The sequence below is a fragment of the Marmota marmota genome, unplaced genomic scaffold (assembly GCF_001458135.2).
Source record: "Marmota marmota marmota unplaced genomic scaffold, marMar, whole genome shotgun sequence".
Classification (NCBI taxonomy): domain Eukaryota; kingdom Metazoa; phylum Chordata; class Mammalia; order Rodentia; family Sciuridae; genus Marmota; species Marmota marmota.
In genome coordinates this window covers 1,314,335-1,333,561 of record NW_025999944.1, presented here as the reverse complement: position 1 = coordinate 1,333,561, position 19,227 = coordinate 1,314,335, and the positions used below count along the sequence as shown (strand labels likewise).

Below are 19,227 nucleotides of genomic sequence, written 5' to 3'. Positions count from 1 at the left end.
AATGATATTTTATATGTCTGTATCTATATCTGTACACTGGCTTGCAGTAGTAATCAATATATATTAATCAAAGTTGAGCCCCTTTAGTTTTCTGATCCAGAAATTAGTTTTAATTATGCCAACAGAATTGAGATGAAGCGAGTCTACTCAATGAATCGTCCTGCTATAGCTGGACCTGTCTCCCCACCAGGAGGAACACATAGGACCCCTGTGTTTCCTGAGCTTCTATAGAACATGTCCTTCTTGCCCTCCCCCATCTTCCTCAGTACATTAATAATTACCTGATCAAATATTAATTATGTACTGATTAGTTGCCAGACTCATGTCACAAATTATATGTTGGAGTGCCCCCCACAAAGTGTGATGACATTTAGATACAGGTATCAGGAGTTAGATGAGGCTACAAGGGTGGCGCAATCCTGATGGGAAGACCCAGTGTCCTTAAAGAAGAGACTCCAGAGTGCTTGCTCTCTCTGTCCACTCCCATGCACAAAGAAGTCCTGTGAGCAACCCGCATCCCTCTGCAAGCCACCAGAAGGGGTTTCACAGTGAAACCTACCTCACCAGCACCTTGGCCTTGGCCTTCCAGCCTCTAGACGGTGACAGCAGATGTCTATTGTTGAAGCTGCCTGGTTAGTGGCCTTTTGTAATAGTGGCCTGAGCAGACTATGCCTTGCTGTGTGTTCGTGTGGGGGGTGGGCATCATGGCCCTGGGTGAGAACGTCCAGCTGGGACCCTGGCTCCACCTTCACCCACCATGACCTTCAATGAATCTCTGCAGCTCTAATTCCTTGTGTGTAATATAGAGAAAACAAAAACAGTGAAATTTTTCATAAATCTCCACAGTTCTCAGCACTTTCCCCCATATTATGATGAATGACCTTTGAACCCATACTGGGGGCTAGAGCAGGTTCTATTCTCTTACCTGCCCTGGGAGAAAATTAGAGCTCAGAGCGGGTCATTCACATCCCCAAGATAACCCTGACACGAAACTTAGAGAGAGTCATTTGATTGTGAATTCCACATGCTTTCACCCACACAGCGTGTAGGCACTTGGTAATCTGTCTAGCATTTTATGACTCTTAGGGTGTGACTGGGCGACTCCAGAAACAAGATGGTCAGCAATGGCTTCATCTGGCTTTTTCACAGGCCTTCAAATTTCAAACCCTTGTTCAAATACAGGATCAGGGAATCTTCCTTTCAGAACTCCTTGGCCAAGTTATTTCTGTTTCTGTGTTCCCAGGGAAATGGGTAGGTTGCCTGCTGGAAGGATTCTTTCTCAGGTCTATTGTGTTCATGTCCTGCAATGTTTAAAACCAGCGAGGGAGCTCCAGAGGACTCCCGCTTCCACCAACGCTGGAAAATCACGCCAGTGTAGACGTGGGTAAATGTCAGTTGATATTTTATGGTTTGGGGATTATATACCTCTTCTTCATCTTTAAAAAAAGAAAAAATTTGTACTGTTGTTTACAGCCTGAACTTATGATTTAAATGCTCATGGCAAGTTCCTGAATAATTCAGTCATTTACCTTAGTCGGAGAGAAAAATTCCCCTTTGTATGCCCAGACATAGAGTTAGAATTCCTCTTAGACCTCTCTTAGAGCTTTGAGATTGTAATTAAGAGTATTATTATGAACTCTAAATAAGAACTTGCAAAATAAATATTTTTAAAATGCCCAATTCTGGGTGACAGGCATCTATATTTCTATGTGTGCAGAGGTACAGACAGCAAGATCTTTAGCCTTAATGGTTCAGTTGCATCTGGGTGATTATTTTCATTTCCACTCATTACTGTGTGTTAGACTCCCTGTATACGAGTACAGATTGCCCTTTCTTGCACTGTATTTAGAAATCTCTGCATTACCCCTGGGCATTTGTTCATTAATAGGGGGTGGGGAGAGGAAAAGCTTGCAATAATGGACTTTACATATTAAACTGTGTGCATCCACATTCAGTCCCCAATCACAAATCTGGTTTGTGTCACTGCCCTCTGGTGGTTGCAGGCCTTCACTGCAGTGTCAGGGAAGCACTTCCCCAGGGTGGAGTTGGGCGGCAGTGGCAGCTTCCAGAAGCAAGGCAGACACCGTATTGCTGGGTAATCTGTCTTTCATTTGCATTCACTGCTTTTCATTCAAGTGCATTGCAGTCACCCTAGGATTCCAACTGATGGTAGAAGAAAACATTCTTGTGAGGGCCAAGTGACATTTTCATTTTAGTGGAGGTGTAGACACAAAAATAACCCCACAGAGTGACACTGGAACAAATGAATTCAAATTCTCCATGGGTAACACTCTAATTCATCTTTCAAGGGCAGCACAGGAAGTCCCTGTGGTATTCAAGATGATTTTAGGATGTATCCAGATGAATCTTTTAAATTTTAATTGTTACATGTTTAATATGTATTAGGAGGGTAGGGAATGTTGGAGCCTACAATTTCATGAACGTTTTTGCTCAGGTGAGGTCAGGAAATGGTACCCACACACATGCACAGCTGAGTTCTTTGTAGGGTTGCATATTCTCCTAGTCTGGAGATGGATCAAAAGCCCATGGAAGTGCATGGATAATTTGGGGCCACATGGCTGTGTCCTTGCTTGTTGTATGACCTTGCATTGTTAAGTCTGGGTTCTTGATTTTTTGAGCAGGATAACAGTGGTGCCCTCGTAGGTATACTGTGGTGTGTATGTAACATATCTGTCACAGAAGAGGTGCTCAGTCAATGCCAGACTCTTCCTGTTCATCTCAAACACCCCAGGAAGCTGCTCACAGCCAGCAGCCCTCAGCATTCCCATCATGCTTTGCTTGTGACACTTCATCAAACCCATTCTGAGAGTTTCTGTGCTGCTTCTCCCTCTTGCCAATGAATGGAATCTTCCCTGCTTTGCATCTTTTGCAACACCCCATGGAGTACTTGGCACAAAGCAGGCACTCTGGGAATGTTTGTCCCATGAATTCAGCCCAAGTGCAAAATAACTATCAGCAGCATTCCCCATCCTCCCACACGTTCGGTGCCTATCATGCCCCAGAATAGGACAGGACCTGTACCTTCCTCGGCTTGTCTCCCTGGTTCTCCTGGATTGGTGAAAAGAACCAGGTTGGGGTCGGGCCCATAGGATGCAGGCAGGGAGGGGAAAGGCCACAGTGCGTTTTGCTGCATGCCCTTAACATCACCTCTTCTCTTACTAACTAATATAGAGGTTTGTTTTATATACACGCACATATAGTCCTTAATTTCAGTGAAAGAGAACTGCAAGCAGTGCAAAACATTTCAAACACAGCATTTCAGCCAGGGTCGGATCTATTTTAGAGACAACAAAAGGGCCTTTGTTGTTCAAGCAGGTAGATTTATAAGCCTTGCCCTGGTTTAGTCTATATAAAATGGCCTTCGGAATGACATGATCAGAGAAACCACCGAGAGGAGGAGGGGGACGCAGGAGCCCTTTCATTTCAGTGGCGAGAGCGTGAACTGGGCTTGCTGTTTCCTACAGAGGCGGTGCGTCTGCCTTTCAAACTCCCCTTGGTTTGTCTGGGCTCCGCGTGGTTCTGAGTTTCTCGACTCACCCAACACAGCTTCCCGGCCGGCTCCTAAATGGCCGCAGAACGCCTGCTCGCGCCTGGCCGCGGAGGCGATGTTCATTTAAGGCTTGGAGAGATCAGAGCTTTCATGTTCCCACGAAAGCCGCGAGCCTCCAGCACCTCGGGAGCGGAGATGAAAGGACATTTGTGTTTGTGCATGTGTGTTTAGAGCTTAAAAGACAGGCAGAGAAAGAAAATAGATGTTAGCGCTCCGCACTTACTTCAAACTAGGACCCACTCCCTCTGGTGGGACCATTTAACTCCGAAGGCGCCGCCCCTCCCCGCGCCCCCACCGCGCTCCCCACCCCCACCGCATTCATCGCGGCCCATGTGACATCTGTTCTGGGCACTGCCGAGCCGTCTTCTCGTTGCCATGGCAGCCGGCGGAGCGAGCCCGCCCATTGGCTGCGAGCGAGGAGGAAGAAAGGCCCGCAGTGCTGGGGTCGCGCGTCCAGCGCCCGCCCTCCCGGTGCGGTCAGCTGCGCCCGGCCACGGTCACGCGGCGCGGCGCCGCGGGTGCCCGCGGGGCAGCGTCCCCCCGGCCGCTGTGCGCGCCCGGGACGGCGGATGGGCCGAGGTCAATGTCATTAGCTTCTCCCTCAAGTGCGTAGCGTGTGAAGGACAAAGCAGAGCGCGCCAGGCAAAGTGGGCAGCCTTCTCCTTCACCTTGAACTCCTCCGGGCTCGGGCTGCTTTTGTGGAGTTTGGGTTTGAAATTCGGCAGAATGACCCTTTCTACTCGCAGCCCTGGAAGGGTGAGAGGGCGGGCCTGAGTTGAGCCAGCTCCAAATGGAATTTACCTTGCCCACTACCTTACCCTGTCACTCTAAACGCAAAGAGGACACAATTCCAGGGCGAAATCCACACCTGAACCTGATTGCTTTGAAAGTCGTTTTCCTCCTGGCCTCACCTCCGAATTGACCCAGGCAGTTGAATTACCGTTCTGGCCTCGAAGCTGCGGTTACTCTCCCCTGACCCCCTTGGCCAGGCCAGCCGGAGCCCCGTTCCTGATCTTGTATCTGGCCAGACGGTTATGAGAAAGCCTCAATGGGGAACTGCAGCTGTCCCCCTCATCCCTCCTCCTGGGGATTCGAGGCCCTCACTGAGGAGTGTTGAGTGTCGGGGACCTATTGCACCAGCTCCACCCAGTGTCCTCACTCCCCAGAGCCAGCACCAATCCAGGGCTGGCTGTGACCGACCCCCCACCCCCACCCCAAACTAAGACACTGAGCACAGGTCAGCACAGTTGGGGGTGGAGAAAGAAATTCACAAACATTTTCTTATCTGTTCTTCACAGTGAGCCTGGGCTGCCAATTCCCAAGGTCACCCAATTTGCAAATGGATGAGCCTGGGATACTGGTACAGACTGAGTTCTCTGCTTCCAGGAGAGAATGCCTGCTCACGCCATTCCCTCACATGGCCAAGTAGATTTCACCCAGACAAGTCACACCCTGGCAGTGACATTGGATAAGTTAATTCCCACATCCCTTCTCTCCTCACACCTTGCAGTGCTGAGGATGGAATCCAGGGCCTTGCTGCTGGGCACGGGCTCCAGCTTGCCTCATTCTTATCTTGTCTGTTTTACATCTTTGAGAAATGTTTCATTAGTGCTTAATCTGTCACATTCAGGGTTGATGGGTTAGGAATGTTTGTGACAGAAACACATATATAAATCCAGAAACTTTACAGTACAGCAAAATTTTGTAGGAAAGAAGTATGAAGAAGACAGACCTAGTTTGGGGGATCACTGTGCCAAGGAGTTGGTTGAATAAAACACTTATGTATTATTTTTACACATATTCACACCAAAGGTTCTGGGTGGTTTTGGTAATTCATAGGGTTAAACACCTAAGCACTTGTGATAGGAAAAGACACACACACACACACACACTTTTAAAAATGTCCATTCCTGTCTGGCTTCCTTACAAAGTCATCAGTGAAAATTGCCACATGGTTGCTTTGCCTGTTGTGTTTCAGACAAAACTCAATAATGCCCAAGGTAAACGAGTGGAATGAGAGAGGTGGGAGCTGGCACTGGACCAGGTGGAGACGTGTGTTCTTCTTTAAGTGGGCAGCCCATACTGGGCACAGCCTTTTGTTACCTTGTGTAATGTCTTGTCATAGGTCCCAGAATTGCACTTTATGTAATAAATTACAAGTCTGTGTCTGTTTATAAGTGAGATGCACAGGTTATCTTTAGCGCACATGCGAGTGTTTGTGTGTATGTGTGTGTGTGTGCGTGCTCGCGTGCATATTTACTTAAATCAGTGAATTTCTAGGCAGGGCCAGTTGGTTTATCATTTAGGATTCAGGGATGCTGCAAATATATCTGGAATAAACTGGGAATTAATATCTTTCCAAAGACAGGCTGAGAAATCTTGTTCCTATAAATTGCTTCCTTTCTCTGGTGGCAGGCTAGTCAGACATGGGCCACCATTTCACAAGTATAGTCAAGAGAATAAAGAACACCAAAATTAAGACCAGTCTGTCCATGCTGTGTTGGTACAGGATTCACAGTTCAACTCACCTGTGCTCAAAGGTGAACTTCTATGCCTTTTGTGAGGTGGTGAGCTGTCAAAATGGGTCACTGCCACAGCAAGGCAGCAGCTCCAGCAGCCTAGTCACATTCAAGATGCTCCAAGGGACTGTCTGATATTCAGCCAGAGAGCAGCATTAGTCTCTATAGGTTAATCCGTGCTCTTCCTGCTTCTGGAAGGTGGTTAATTTTTTCTGGTTATGATATCGAATATGGTTAAGTTTTCCTTGACAGTCTCTGGTTTGTGATTTTCTACCTGGAGCCTCACACTCCCTGCCCTCCTCCTCGGCCCCCCAGCCATGCTGAGGCTCCCTTCAGCCTCTACTCAATCCACCTGGGCACAGCCATCTTCAGGAGCATGTTATTAAAGCATCATTAGTATGCAGCAAGGTGCCCTTCTCTCTGCTAAATCACCTTGTAAAGTGGTCCTCACAAAATGCACGTTCTTTGTTATGACAGCAAGGCTTCATGTTTCCAATGCAAGCTAATAAGACTTGAAGTAGAGAGCTAACTGAGGTGACCCAGCCCATCAGGGGTGAGGGAGGTTGATAAGAGATAAGAGACATGAGTCCAAGGGTCACCCCAAGAGCAGCCGGAGAAAAGAGCACCTTCTGTAGGAGAAACAGGCAAAGGGGTGTGTGAGCGACCAGGCAGGACTAAGAAAGGAAATGAGAGCCATTGTGTGCACCTGGTGGAAAAGGATCCTGGAGATGTAGCAGGAGAGGGAAATGGCCACAGAAAGCAGAAAGTGGTCAAGAATAATTGTGGTCTGGTGAGCACATGAGCAGTTTGGAGGGACTGAGGAAACACTGAGCAGCAGCCTGAGTGCCGTCTGCTAGCTGGAAAAACCTCTAACACCCTCCGTGGACTTTGGTGGTGCTTCCATGACTTGTACCAGTTTTTCCTAATTTCCTAATCCACCAAATCGTGCTAGTAACCCTGGCCCTGCTGTCCACTGTGGGCTGTTGAGAGGATCAAGGGAGATTACTGTGGTGCAGAGGACTATAATCTAGAAAATGCTCCCCAGGGCAAGACTTGAGCAGGATGCTGTTGTGGGAGCACAGGAGAGGCAAGTCCCCGTCCTTGCGGAACCGCTTTTCCCAACTGAAGAAAGAGCCCACGCTGTTTTCTTTCCATTTTTCTATTCACTGGGGTCGTTACTATGTTCGGATGAACTGGGGTGACTTACAGCAATTGGTTGAAGGGGGCCCATAGAAGAAAATGCAGTTGAACTTTTCTTCATCACTGACCATCGCCGAGGGGACCCTGCTTCTCCAGCCCCTTAGCTTAAGATTGAAACCATAACAAACACAAGGACACTCACTGGGGGACAGTGTTTGAACTTGAGTTTATGAAACTCTCTTCTTACAGTCCCTTCCTCAGATGTGGAGACTGGCCCTTTTCTGTGACTCTGCTGCAAAAGACAGCTCGTCTCTGAACTGAGTTGGTGTCAAGAATTGCCATCACTTATGACCTAGGTCTGATTCAAACCCCCTTTGCTTGGGGTCTGTTTTTTAAAAGCCTGCATAAGCAGCATAAGGCAGTTGGATTCCATGTCCACCCTGTTCCTGCCTTAAGGTCTGTTGTTTTCTAAAGAAAGGTGATCCATAGGGTTAGTGTGAACTCCCCCACAGGTGGGGTGGTCTTCCCACGGAGGCCAAGCAGCAAGTCCACTCTGCAGTGTTCTGAAGATTCCAGAGCCCCACCCAGACCTACAGAATCAGAATCTCCCCTGGTGTAGGCTGTACCCGTGTAGGGTACTCTGAGCCCTGGTTCACAGTTTTGGGGAAGAGCTACCTCCTGGTGCATGTTAAAATGCCCGGCTGCTCTTCAGCTATGCAAAAGCAAACTGCAAGCATGAGGCTTTCTCCTCTCGCCCTCTGGCCTCCAGCATGGAGAGGGTGGCTCTTCTGCTTCTGTGTGTCTTCCAGGCATGAACTTGAGCAGTGATTCTCAGGCTTTTCAGCCTCAACACCTCTTGAAAATCTTTAAAAATTATCAAGGATCCCCAAGGAACTTTTGTTTGATATTTGCCCTATTGCAAATTAATACTGGGAAATTTCTAAAACCTAAGCACACATTCTGCTAACCATCAGAATGATGACATCAGCTCACTCACGTAGCTTCCGGAAAATTCCGCCTACACTCAGAATAACAGTGAAAAAAGGAAATATATCTCAGTACTGATATTGAGGAGCTAGGAAAGATCTGGGGTCCTTGAGGCACACTGATCTCTAGAACACAGGTCCCATCCTACTGTGCTGTTTCTCTGTGGAACACAGGAGTCAAGCTGAATCGTTGAGTCACCCACCAAGAAGGGCTGTAGAGAAGGATCTGAGCCCCACCCAGTTCTCTACTTTTACAGATGAGGAACCTGAGCCCCCAAGAATGAAGTGACATCACCAAGCTCCCACAGCCTGGGTGCTCAGGTGCATTTATACCCTGCAGCGTCAGCCCACTGGGCTTATGCCCATCAGCTTAGTGGCTTAGGGCCCAGGCCTCATTCAGAGGTAGCTTGGTCCCAATCCCAGCTCTGCAACTGTGTGAGTGTGGGCAAGTCTTTTAACTTCTGTGGCCTCAGCTTCCTCATCTATAAAATGCAGAATAAACAAATATCTGCCTCATAGGCTTGCTGAGAAAAGCAAATGAGATAGTTCATGTAAATGGCCTGGCATCTTACATAAGTATCTCTCACTTACATCCAGACACATGCGCGCACTCACACGCACTCCTGCCTTAACTTCTCAGCTAACTTGTGGAGAGCTACATTCATAATATTGCAGCAATCACTAGTCCTAGAAAGTGCCACCAGTTCTTACCCATCTTATGGTCTCAACTGCTCTCTATCCAAAAACCTTCCTGTTGGCTCCACAGCGCTGCAGTGTGAGGGGATTCCAGGATTCATGGTGAATGCCTCTGTCTGTCTTCCCAACAGGCTGAAGGCAGAGCTAACATGGGTCTAATTAGTTACATGTCAGACCCAACAATCCATGCTGGGTGTCATGTAGGACCGAGCAGTGTTTTCAAGGTGGTACGAAACCCTGTAATGAGCCAGCGAATGGTATTATTACAGTCGAATAAACTGAAGTCTGATTTATGATGATTAAAATTAGTTTCTAGCATATGTTTTTCCTCTTTTCCCCAAAGTGGAAGATATGTGTCTGTAGCACCAACCATTTTCAAATTGCATTCCCAAACCACTCTTTAATTGTCTACTAATCAGTTCATGGGAGAGCTCAGTGAAGGTAGGTGACCCACTTCTCCATACTTTAAAATGTAAATATAGCACTTTATTCCTTGGGGGGTCTCCTTGGTCCTCACATGCAAGCCAACAGATTTCTGTTGTAAAATTGTTAGTATTGTTAAAATAGTATACTTGAATTTGAAGATGTTATAAGCAAATAACAACAAAAGGCAGAGATTTTTAAAATGATGTCCTATAAATAACTATAGTCTGTGTATCCAGCCAGATGAGATAATGTGCGCTCTATGGGCCCAGCCATCTCAGATCCTGTTCAGACATATGTGGGTATCAATAATGAATGAATAAACTGATTCATCCTCTGTCTTGCTGAGTGTCTCTCTGGGAGATACTGCTTGTGGCTCTTGTTTACCTAAAGATCACTTTGAAGGCAGAATGCTCTGTAGTCCTAAATAGCAGCACCTTGCCTAGAGTTGACATGTGCTCCTGTCTCCAAGCCCCAGGATGGGAGCTTCTCCCTCTTGCCAAGGAGGTAGAGTGCACATCCCGAAAGACGCCGTGGTGAAAGCACCTGGGCTGCCCTGTGCCTCCCACTCAGGACTGTGTGATGGAGGCAGGGGCCTCCTTCACCCAGCTGTGCAGCACCCAGCAGCTGCCCGCCTCTGCAGCTGGTCCACAAAGTGGGGTTGGCTGCCTCCACCCTCAGGCAGGCACGCCAGCCCTGTCCAGTGGCCTCGAGGGTGGGGGTGGGTTGCATGGGTGACAATTCTTAGGGATGCACGTGCTAACTGCCGTGATTTTGAGAGATTCTAGAACTTGAGCTCAGGTTTTCATGTCAGGCAGGGATGACTCAGTTCACTGTGAGGGTCTCCTCCAGTGTGTGGTGGAGACTGAAGGCCTCAGGCCTGTGAGGGCCCAGGAACGGCGGTCATAGACTCGTTTCTTTGCCTTACAAACACTGTGGCTTAAAATGACCACTTCTCCTGCTTGCCCGGTTTGGCTGGAGTGTTCCCTTTTACCCTGAGCTGCTCACGTGACTACCTCTGGAGGCGGGCCCAGGCCTCTCCCTTCTCCCAGCCCTTCCTCTGGGAGGTCCACCAGGGGCTGGCTGGCTCCGGGGTGGTGGCAGCTGGGCCAGGGCTGCGGGGCTCATCACACCTCGGCTTCCGCTGGCTAATGCAGGTCACCCCGTCAGGCCCACAGTCATCAGGGAGGGGACTGTGCAGTGAGACCAGGAGGCACAGCTCATGGAGGCTGTTAGTGTAACAGTCTCCCCGACTTGGCCTCAGTTTTCTTGCCAGCTACATGGGATTCGTTGTTAAGAATGCTTGGGGAGGGGGCGGTGCGGGGGAGCCTGGGAGTCAAGAGATGTGTTTTCTATTCCAGATCTGTCTCTGAGTGAGCGTGTGCTTTCGGGCTCCATCATCCTGTGAGGAAAGGCAAGGTCTTAGACCGAGTCATCCAAGGCCCACTCGCCCGCCCACACGCGCACACACACGCCCATTTCCATCTCCCACTCAACATGGAAATCAGATAGGATTGGAAGCTCCTGAAAGCACTAAGTTCTATGCATCACAGCATGTTATTACCAACCCTATTTATGTAGAATTCTTGTAGATATATTTTGTGTTGACTTGTCTTTGCTGTGACAAAATACCTGAGGAAAATCAGCTTAAAGTTGGAAAATTTTATTTTGGCTCATGATGCCGGAGGTACCAGTCTGTGGCCTTGGCTCCATTGCTTTGGCCCTCTGGCCAGGCATCCTGTCATAATGGGAAGTGCCTGGTGGAACAAAGCTACTCGCTTCATGAGGCTGGGAAGCGAAGAGAGAATAAAGGGGCCCTGGACAAAATAAACCCTTCAAAGGCAGCCCCCACACTGCACCGCTTCCTCCACTCCCCGGTCTCCTGCAGTCACCATCACCTCCCAGCAGCACCACCCTGGGGACCAAGCCTTCAACAGTTAGGGGCAGACGTGGCTTTCTTTGGTTGGACTAAGTGAGGAGCTGGGGTAGAAGCAGAACGAGGGGCGCTCTCGGTTTAATTCCTGACCGTGGGCTGATGGCTACCGGGCTTGCTGGGCTTCCCTGCTGGCCACCAGTGGTACTAGGGTGGCCTCCTGCCTGGTGGCCACAGGTTGTGGGTCAGACTTCTGTTTTCACGCAAGCTGTTGCATCGGGTGTCTGCAGCCTCCCAAGTCCCTGGACCCCGAGAAGCTGATCTTCCGTCACTCCTTGTCCTCGCAGACCCCCTGTCCTCGCAGACCCCCTGTCCTCGCAGACCCCCTGTCCAGACCCTGCAACGCTGCCTCGGCGTCCCCCACGTGCTCTCGTCGATCCGTCACCTTCTCAAAGTGCCTGTCCCCAGGGCTTGTCCTAGCTCCTTCCCTCTTCAGTCCCATAGCGTCCTGAGGGCAGGCTTCTGCTCACCCATTGCTGTCCCCAGACCTCAGGACATCTGGTCAGCTTAGAGTTAGTCAAACAAATCTGCATCTCAAAATTAACGTCTCCTGGGCTGGGGTCGTGGCTCAGTGGCAGAGCGCTTGCCTGGCATGTGTGTGAGGCCCTGGGTTCGATTCTCAGCACCACCTGTGAATAGTAAATCAATATAGGTCTATCAACAATGATATATAAATTACATCTCCAGCCCAAGTTTTCACCTTTCTCCACAGCCTATTCCTCTTCCTCATGATGTCTTCATTCTCTGAAGTCCCAGATCCCCTCTCTTGTCCCTTCTAGGTCCCCAGTGGGTGTCCCTCCACCCTTGTTCTGGCCTCAGCCTCTTGCCTGGTCACTGGGCTCCAGCCTCTCTCTGGTCCATCTTCCACACCTTTCCAGGATCCCCTTTCCAGGATCCCGGGTCTCTGTAGAAGCCCTCCATGGCCTCTAGCTACATGGTGCTGGACATATGCTCTCTGAAACCGCCGTTCACAGTGCTCCCTGCTCCTTGACATGCCCCTGGCTCCCCAGTCCAGTGGGTCCCATGATTGCTTCTAGGCCAGGCCTGTCCCTTCCCTCGCCTCTGCTGTCTTGACCACACTCCAGGCTGAGCGAATCCCCTAACACTGCCGTCTCTCCCCATGACAGTCACACGGATGCTCTGTGCTGCGTCCTCTGTGCAGACAGTGTCCCTGTTGCTGAGCTGAGCTCACCGCCAGGTACGTGCTAAACATGCATCGAGAGAAAGGATGGTTGGTGCCGCTGCCCTGAGCATCTGGAAGAGCCCTCACATCAAGTGGGCTCATACTTGAATGGATTTGAGAGTGACTGCTTCCGACCTGCAGTTGCAGCTTGTTTATTAAGTTTGCTTGTGAATCGTGAGGTCCTCTAGAGGGGAGCTGAATAAGACTTCAGGACCCTCAGTATTTACTTAGCCCCCCTTCTGAGGTTCCGGTAAACTGCTTTGTGTTTGAATAAGGACTTGGTCCCTTCTCTAGGAGATCCTCTTTCTGGGCCTGTGCCGGCAGCATGGTCGAATGCCTATTTCCCAACTTGCATCCAGAGAAAACTGGCTTTTTTCATTAGAAGCTCAGTTCGCAATACGAAGGGACCTAAATTGTTTACTTCATGACTCATTAATATTCTGCAGTGATATGTCATGCTGGAAAGAGGGACAGGGTGGCAGAATTGGGGCCAACAGGCGGCTGGATCTGGGGAGAGGGCATGCTGAGGACGAAGTGGTGGGCATGTGGGACCACCTCGGAGACCAGCCTAGTGACAAAGAAGTGGCTGCCTGTGCCTCGTGCTGTATGCTTGGTATCTTGGTCCCTGGATTGCCATTACCCGATGAAGACAGAGCATTCAGAGAATGCCAGGGAGCCCCAGCCTGGGAGGTGAGCATGGAGGACACCGGCCACATCTGCGTAATCACAGCATTTTAAACCGTGATCAGATAAAGCAGATCATACACGATGACCAAAAATCAAAGCAGTTACAAATAAAACAGAGTGCACTGTTGTTAAAATGGCTGCAGGTTATATTCAGGAACTGTTTTTGGTGGCGTTGGCATTCCCACTGCCGCAGACTCACCTTTGCCCTCTCGGGTGGCGACCTGCCGCCCTGCTCTGCTACACTCTCCTCCTCTGGCTTCTCTGCCTGCCTTCTTGCCCTGACTCCCTCTGCCTAGTGTGCCTTTCCCCTTCCTCCCATTCCTCAGGATGGAATTAGAGCTCGACTCCCCTGGGGTTGCTTTCTCCCCTGCAGCCACAGAGGGTCCTGTAATTCTTAACACACGCCACGACCTCCTGATGTACCTTGAGTGCAGGTCTCTGTGCTCCTCTGTGTGCCTCCCTTTGGTAATTCCTGAGATAAGGAGGACCCTGCCTAGGTTGCTTTGAGATCTCCCTCCATCCTGTGACCAGCAGAGGGCCTGATACTTATCAGAAGGCTAGAAATGGTAATTTAACGAAGTTGAACTAGTGGGCTGTTGAGACTCTGCTTAGCTCCAAGAGAACAGCTCTCTTCCCATTGTTGCCCTTTTAGGCCTTCTAGCCCCACTGTCTTACTCCATTTTTCATTGCTATAGCAAAATACCTGAGACAAGATAATTTATAAAGAAAAGAGATTAATTTTGTCTTTGGTTTTGGAGGCTGGAATTCTAAACAGCATTGTGCAGGCTCTGGTATGGGCCCTTGGATCCATCACATTATGGTGGCGTATGTGTGTATCCGTGTACCATTGGGGTACTTTCCTTTTTCCAGGATTCAACCATGGAAGCCCTACCTAATGACCTGATCTAATCTAATACTTCCCAAAGAGTCCACCCTCATGACTATAGTTGGTAAGCTTCCATCTTCTTCACACCATTAGGTAGTACTTAATATTCGACCCTGCCACCCACCGTCCTTGACATCTGTGGCAGGTCACTCTTGAGCTCTTGACAGGAGGTGCCTGGCTGCTAGAATGTCAGAGCCCAAGGGTTCCTAGGGGCCTTCTCACCGGGCCTCACTCACAGACTTGTGTTACCCAGCTGATGAGGTGCAGGCTCAATCTGCCTTCACAGAAGCTTTGGAATTTAAGGAGCTGGCTGGGCCCCGAGAGCTGGGGCCTGGGCTGGGTTTCGGGCGTTTCTGTAACTAGCCGGGCCATTGGGGTACTTTCCCTTTTCCTGTTAAGATCATGAGTCACAAACCAGTGACCTATGAGTAGAATGGGGTCTGGAATCTACTTTTTCCAAGTTTAAACATCACTGCCCTTCGATAGGGACCTCGTTGCAGCTGGCCCCGGCCCCTGATCTCGCCCACCTCCTTGGGCTTTCCGCTTCCTACCTGCACTCTCAGGCCTTCGGGGACTTCCGTGGTAACAGTGCAGTCTCCACCCTGCTCACTTCCCCATCCGCTGTCCTTGCTGGCTGCTGAAGGCACTTAGACCTGAAATCCTTGCATGAGAAGGTCACCCAAAGCCCTTCCTGCTCTGGCATCCTGTGCACCTATTGTTGGCATGAATTTCTGAGTTCAGTGAATCCAGAGTCCCATAGTGTTCCACTGAGTTAGAACTCACTTATCACTAGACACGTTTGAACAAGAACCAGAAAGTGGCCCTCAAATTTGCAGAGCAGGTCTGCTGTCCTGCAGGCTGAGTGGGCTTGCACCAAGCCCACTCACTGTCTCTGGCACAGCAGAGTGGCTTGTCACCAGGGCCAGAGCCCTAGTGCTTGATGGCTGCAGTGCCAAATGGCCCAAGACCCCAGCCAGCCTGCCCCCAAGGTTCTCTGCCTCTTTGCCTCCCCCTCCCCCTCCACAGCCTGGAGTGCTCCCTCTGCCCGTCGCTAGGAGCCCTGCAGGCCACCGCAGTAACTTGCACAGTCAGCCTGGCCAGAAGGGCTTGTGGGGGCTCCAGAGCAGCCAGAGGTCATCCGTCCCTTATGGGATGTGGCATCCTTTAGGGTGGTAGACTGTGTCTTTTAACCACCATGCAACACCATCCTTTCCTGTTAATTATCTGTGACTGCTTTTGAAGTGCTGGGAGGAGAAGCATTTAAGTTGGGGAGGGCCGGAAGTCCACCCAAGGCACCCAGAGGCACTTCACATGGAGGCTGTTTCTTCTAGTGACACCCCACGTCCACAGAAACAGTCACACCACCCCTCTTGTGCTCTGTTTACCAAAGAACATCATGTCACTAATGGGATGTGTTTTCCTCCTCAAGGTGACGTTCATCTGCATAGATGATCACTATAAAAAGATAAAGATTTCTGAGAAGACCTGGTACTTCTGAGGTCTCTGTAGGGGGAGGTTGATTACAGAACTCCCCCGTTCAGGTGAGGCCTCCCGTGAGAACACTGGCGATCCAGAGTCAAAGACCGTCGCACAGGGGCGATGACTGGGGCAGACCCTGTCGACCTCACAGCACACCCTGAGCACCCGAGTCACCTGAGCATCCTGTTGCAGTGCAGATTTGCATCCCGTAGGGCTGGCGTGGGCCTGGGGCGGTATTTCTAACAAGCTGCAAGCAGAGGCCTGGGGTCCAAGGTTACCTGGAACTTTCTCTGGACCCTGGTTCTCCACAGTAACCTTTAATGGAAGAGAACTCTGATTGTAGGGTTGTTGAGAGCGAACTGAGGGCTGAGCTATGTATGACTTCCATGTTCCTGAGCCCAGGGGCGAGGACATTTAAATAAAGCAGCAGAAAGTGTGGGTGTTTGGAGGAGGGGAGACAGGGATGTGTGAAAAGCTCCCCATTTCCTGATTCCTCACTAGGCTTCTCCTCTTTTGTGAGCTGATGCCCATGACCCAGAAAGCACACATCCCAACAAAGTTCTCCCACAGTTGGACAAGGTGGAGCTCTTGCCGAGTTCATTTAGTAAATTGGTCCTGAATCTTTAAATTGTTGTTAGGTGTAAAATCATACAGCTAGAAAGACATTAAAAGATTATATAAAAGATCATGCATGTGTGTGTCCGTGAACTCCCTGGGAAAGCGTGTTTGTTGGTATGTGAGTGAGCAAATCTAGTGCTTGGAATGGGTTCCTCATGTGCCTTGGGACTACGGGTTCAGCACAGGGCAGGGCAGTGGGGTGGAGACAGGAGGGGAGGACAGGATGGGCCATGTGGCTGGATGGCTTACAGCAGATTACTTTAGTTTTGGTGCAAGAGTGATCTAAGGAGCTGACTTATCAATGTGTAGAAGATTGCAGTTGCAATTTGCTGGTTAGTCTCTGTTCTTTGAATGCTTTCCTGAAGTGCCATTTTGTCTCAGTAAAATGCTCCCTAAAAATACTCAAATATTTTTAGTTGTAGAGTACAAATCAGATTGAGCTGCACATTTCCCTGGTGAGCAAAAGTGATGAGTTTGTGTTCATTAACTTGAGGCCATCTGGTGCAGACACGCCGCAGTCTGTGAATCAAACGTGCATCAAACTCCAGGGATCAGAAAGCGCGCCAGACCCAGTGTTTTGGAGAGTCAACAACAACCAGAGGGAGAAAGAGGCCTCAGCTATCTTTTTCTTTTATTTTTAAAAATCAGGGCTCCTTGCAGTGCATCAGAGCCTTCCTCTGCTCAGCTGGCGGAGCACAGCGCCGTCTCGCCGTTGCCCAGCTCCACCGTCTTTGGAGTGTGCTTCCGGAGAACTCATGTGCCCCGCGTCATCTCCGTGAGGGCAGAGGGAGGAGAGAGCACAAAGGCCCTTTCTGAATGTTTTCCTGTAACCATAGGCCAGAGCCAGCCATGCACGGTGCCCAAGGCTCGGTGAGACCCACTTATGGAAGCAAAGGCCCGCTCCAGGTAGTGGGCGCCCACGGGGCACCTCAGGAAAACCCAGGAGAAGCCCCAGCCCCGGCTAGCGTTCCATTTGGCCCTCTCACCACATATGAGTAAGTAAGCTGTGCTCTGCTGACACCTTATGGTGTCCCAGGCCTTCCCGTCCTGCAGAGGTTGGTGCAGGAGAAGGACGCTCTGAAGGAGTGGGCTGCCGGGAGACTCTTCCAGCAGAGAAGCTGTGGTTCCTGAATTTGAAACTGGAGACTTGTCCCTGTGTTTTTGCATCCCTGGTCAGCCCTGCTGACTTTTCTTTGATTTGATGTGCTTTCCTGGGCGGCCACGGGAAGGAGATGCCATCGGGGGCTGCAGATGGAGGGAAAATGAGAATCATGACTCTCTGGCTCAGTCTCCCCACCTGCTCACTGCCCAGGGCCCAACCTTGTGTGTTCTAAGATGACTGGGTTCCACTGGGAAAATCCTTTGAAACCCCACTCAGGACAATAGTAAACATAAATAAATAAACAGCTATTTTTCTATGTCTTATGTTGTAGGAAATTTTGTATTTCACTAAGCATGAAGAAAAAGAGGAAACAAAGGATTTTAAGATCCAAACACTTTCATTCTTAGGAAAGGAAGGCAGGGTGACCAGTGTGCATGAAGATCTGCCCAAGCACTGGGAAGACAGCTCACATGCGCTCCCTTTTGTCCGTGTGTTGATTTTTGAAAGTTCATGTCGCTCAGCACCTGCGCTGCTGTGGGCCAGCCCCAGCCACTGTCCTTGGTGGCAGTGTTTGTAATACGAGAAGCTCACAGCTCTTTATTTTGTTTTGTGTACCTGAAGAGTTAGCACTAGAGTTTCAATGTATCATATTGTTTTTTACTTTAACGCCCTGAATAAAGATTTTCTTGTACTCTGGGAAACTCATCCTCCAGTATGAGAGAACTGAGCTCTCTGATGTCCTGTGAAGCCATAAACTGAATTCTGATGTCTTTTTGTTGGACTTTATCTCTCAGTTGGTAGAATCTGCATCAATTGCAAGATCTGATGAGTGGCACATACCAACCCCGCAGGAGCAAGGACGGAGCAGGAAGGAAGAGTGGGAAGATCAGATGAGTCCTTAAGGAGTTTCATGGAGAAACAGAATTTTGTTATGGTTTTGATTGTGCAATTAATGTGTGTTTATTGAGGAAAATATAGGTAAGCAAACAGGAGAGAGTAAAAAGTGCCATGAGTATTTATTTAAACACTTTGGCATGTATACTTCTGTTTCTGTCTCTATGGACCTAAGTACCTTAACCAATAGAATCACAGTGTACATACCTTGTTTTGTAACCTACCTTTTCAGTGATCAATATTTGGTAAATGTATTTTCATACCATTAAATGTCATTTTGATACCGCCTGTTATCGGTGACGAGTTCTGCTCCCTCAAATGTTGAAGTTTGAACATTAGAGAAGGACTCCAAAGCAAGCATATGAAGCAGGGTTTATTTAAAAAGGGGTGACATAGAATTTCCCCGGGAGGGAGAAGGGGGCCATAGCTGGTACCTGATCCCAAGAAGCGAGGTGTTCTGCCCCTTTTATGTGTCCTAGGCTTCCTTTGTTCTCCTGCCCTCTCCCCCTTATCTCTGTCCTTCCTGCGTACCTGACGAGGCCCAGGAATGCTTGGTGGGGTGGCCAAAGGTGGGAGACAGTGGGCTGAAGGGGAAGGGCAGGATGGTGGGCTCAGGACTCATTAATTAACAACCTTATAGCTCCCTGCAGGGAGGGGAAATCCTGGGACAGGTGACCTTAGCAATAGGTAGGAGCAGGGCAGGTTCTTGATAAGGGTGGAGGAAGGACTCTGAGGAATTAACATTTCAATCTCTCAGGGGACAGTCTCTAGCTAGCTGGGACTCACTCAAAATTGGCCTGACTCATCTGACCTGACTGATTTACCTATCTATACTGTCTGTCTGTCCAATTCTGGCCTCCATCTTACCATGTTATCTTTATCACTCTGTGGTGCCCATTGAATGGATATACCATAATTAGTGAGCCAGGTCTTTATTGTTCACATTTCCCACTCATGAACACACTATGAGAGCGTATTTGTAATGGACTCTTCATGATCCATCCTAGTCCCTAGAATAAGCTTCCAGAAGAAGAACAACTGCACATCTAGGTGGGCAGATGTTGATGGTTTATGACGTGTGTGTGTGTGGATAGCATCATGTGCTTTCCT

The 19,227-nt window shown here is 49.4% G+C and overlaps 1 protein-coding gene and 2 long non-coding RNA genes across 6 annotated transcripts in view; 2 read left to right on the top strand and 1 right to left on the bottom strand.

The window, feature by feature from the left end:
* Positions 1-19,227, top strand: part of Msra (methionine sulfoxide reductase A) — a 306,864-nt gene that overhangs the window by 222,875 nt on the left and 64,762 nt on the right. The gene's annotated exons all lie outside the window — the stretch shown is intronic.
* LOC125616373 lies at positions 3,278-4,661 on the bottom strand. Its single transcript, XR_007346999.1, has 2 exons — positions 4,440-4,661; positions 3,278-4,319 (listed from the first exon to the last, which is right to left on the bottom strand). It is a non-coding gene; the product is annotated as an uncharacterized LOC125616373 (long non-coding RNA).
* Positions 4,661-18,410, top strand: LOC125616374. The gene is made up of 2 exons (XR_007347000.1): positions 4,661-17,116; positions 18,018-18,410. It is a non-coding gene; the product is annotated as an uncharacterized LOC125616374 (long non-coding RNA).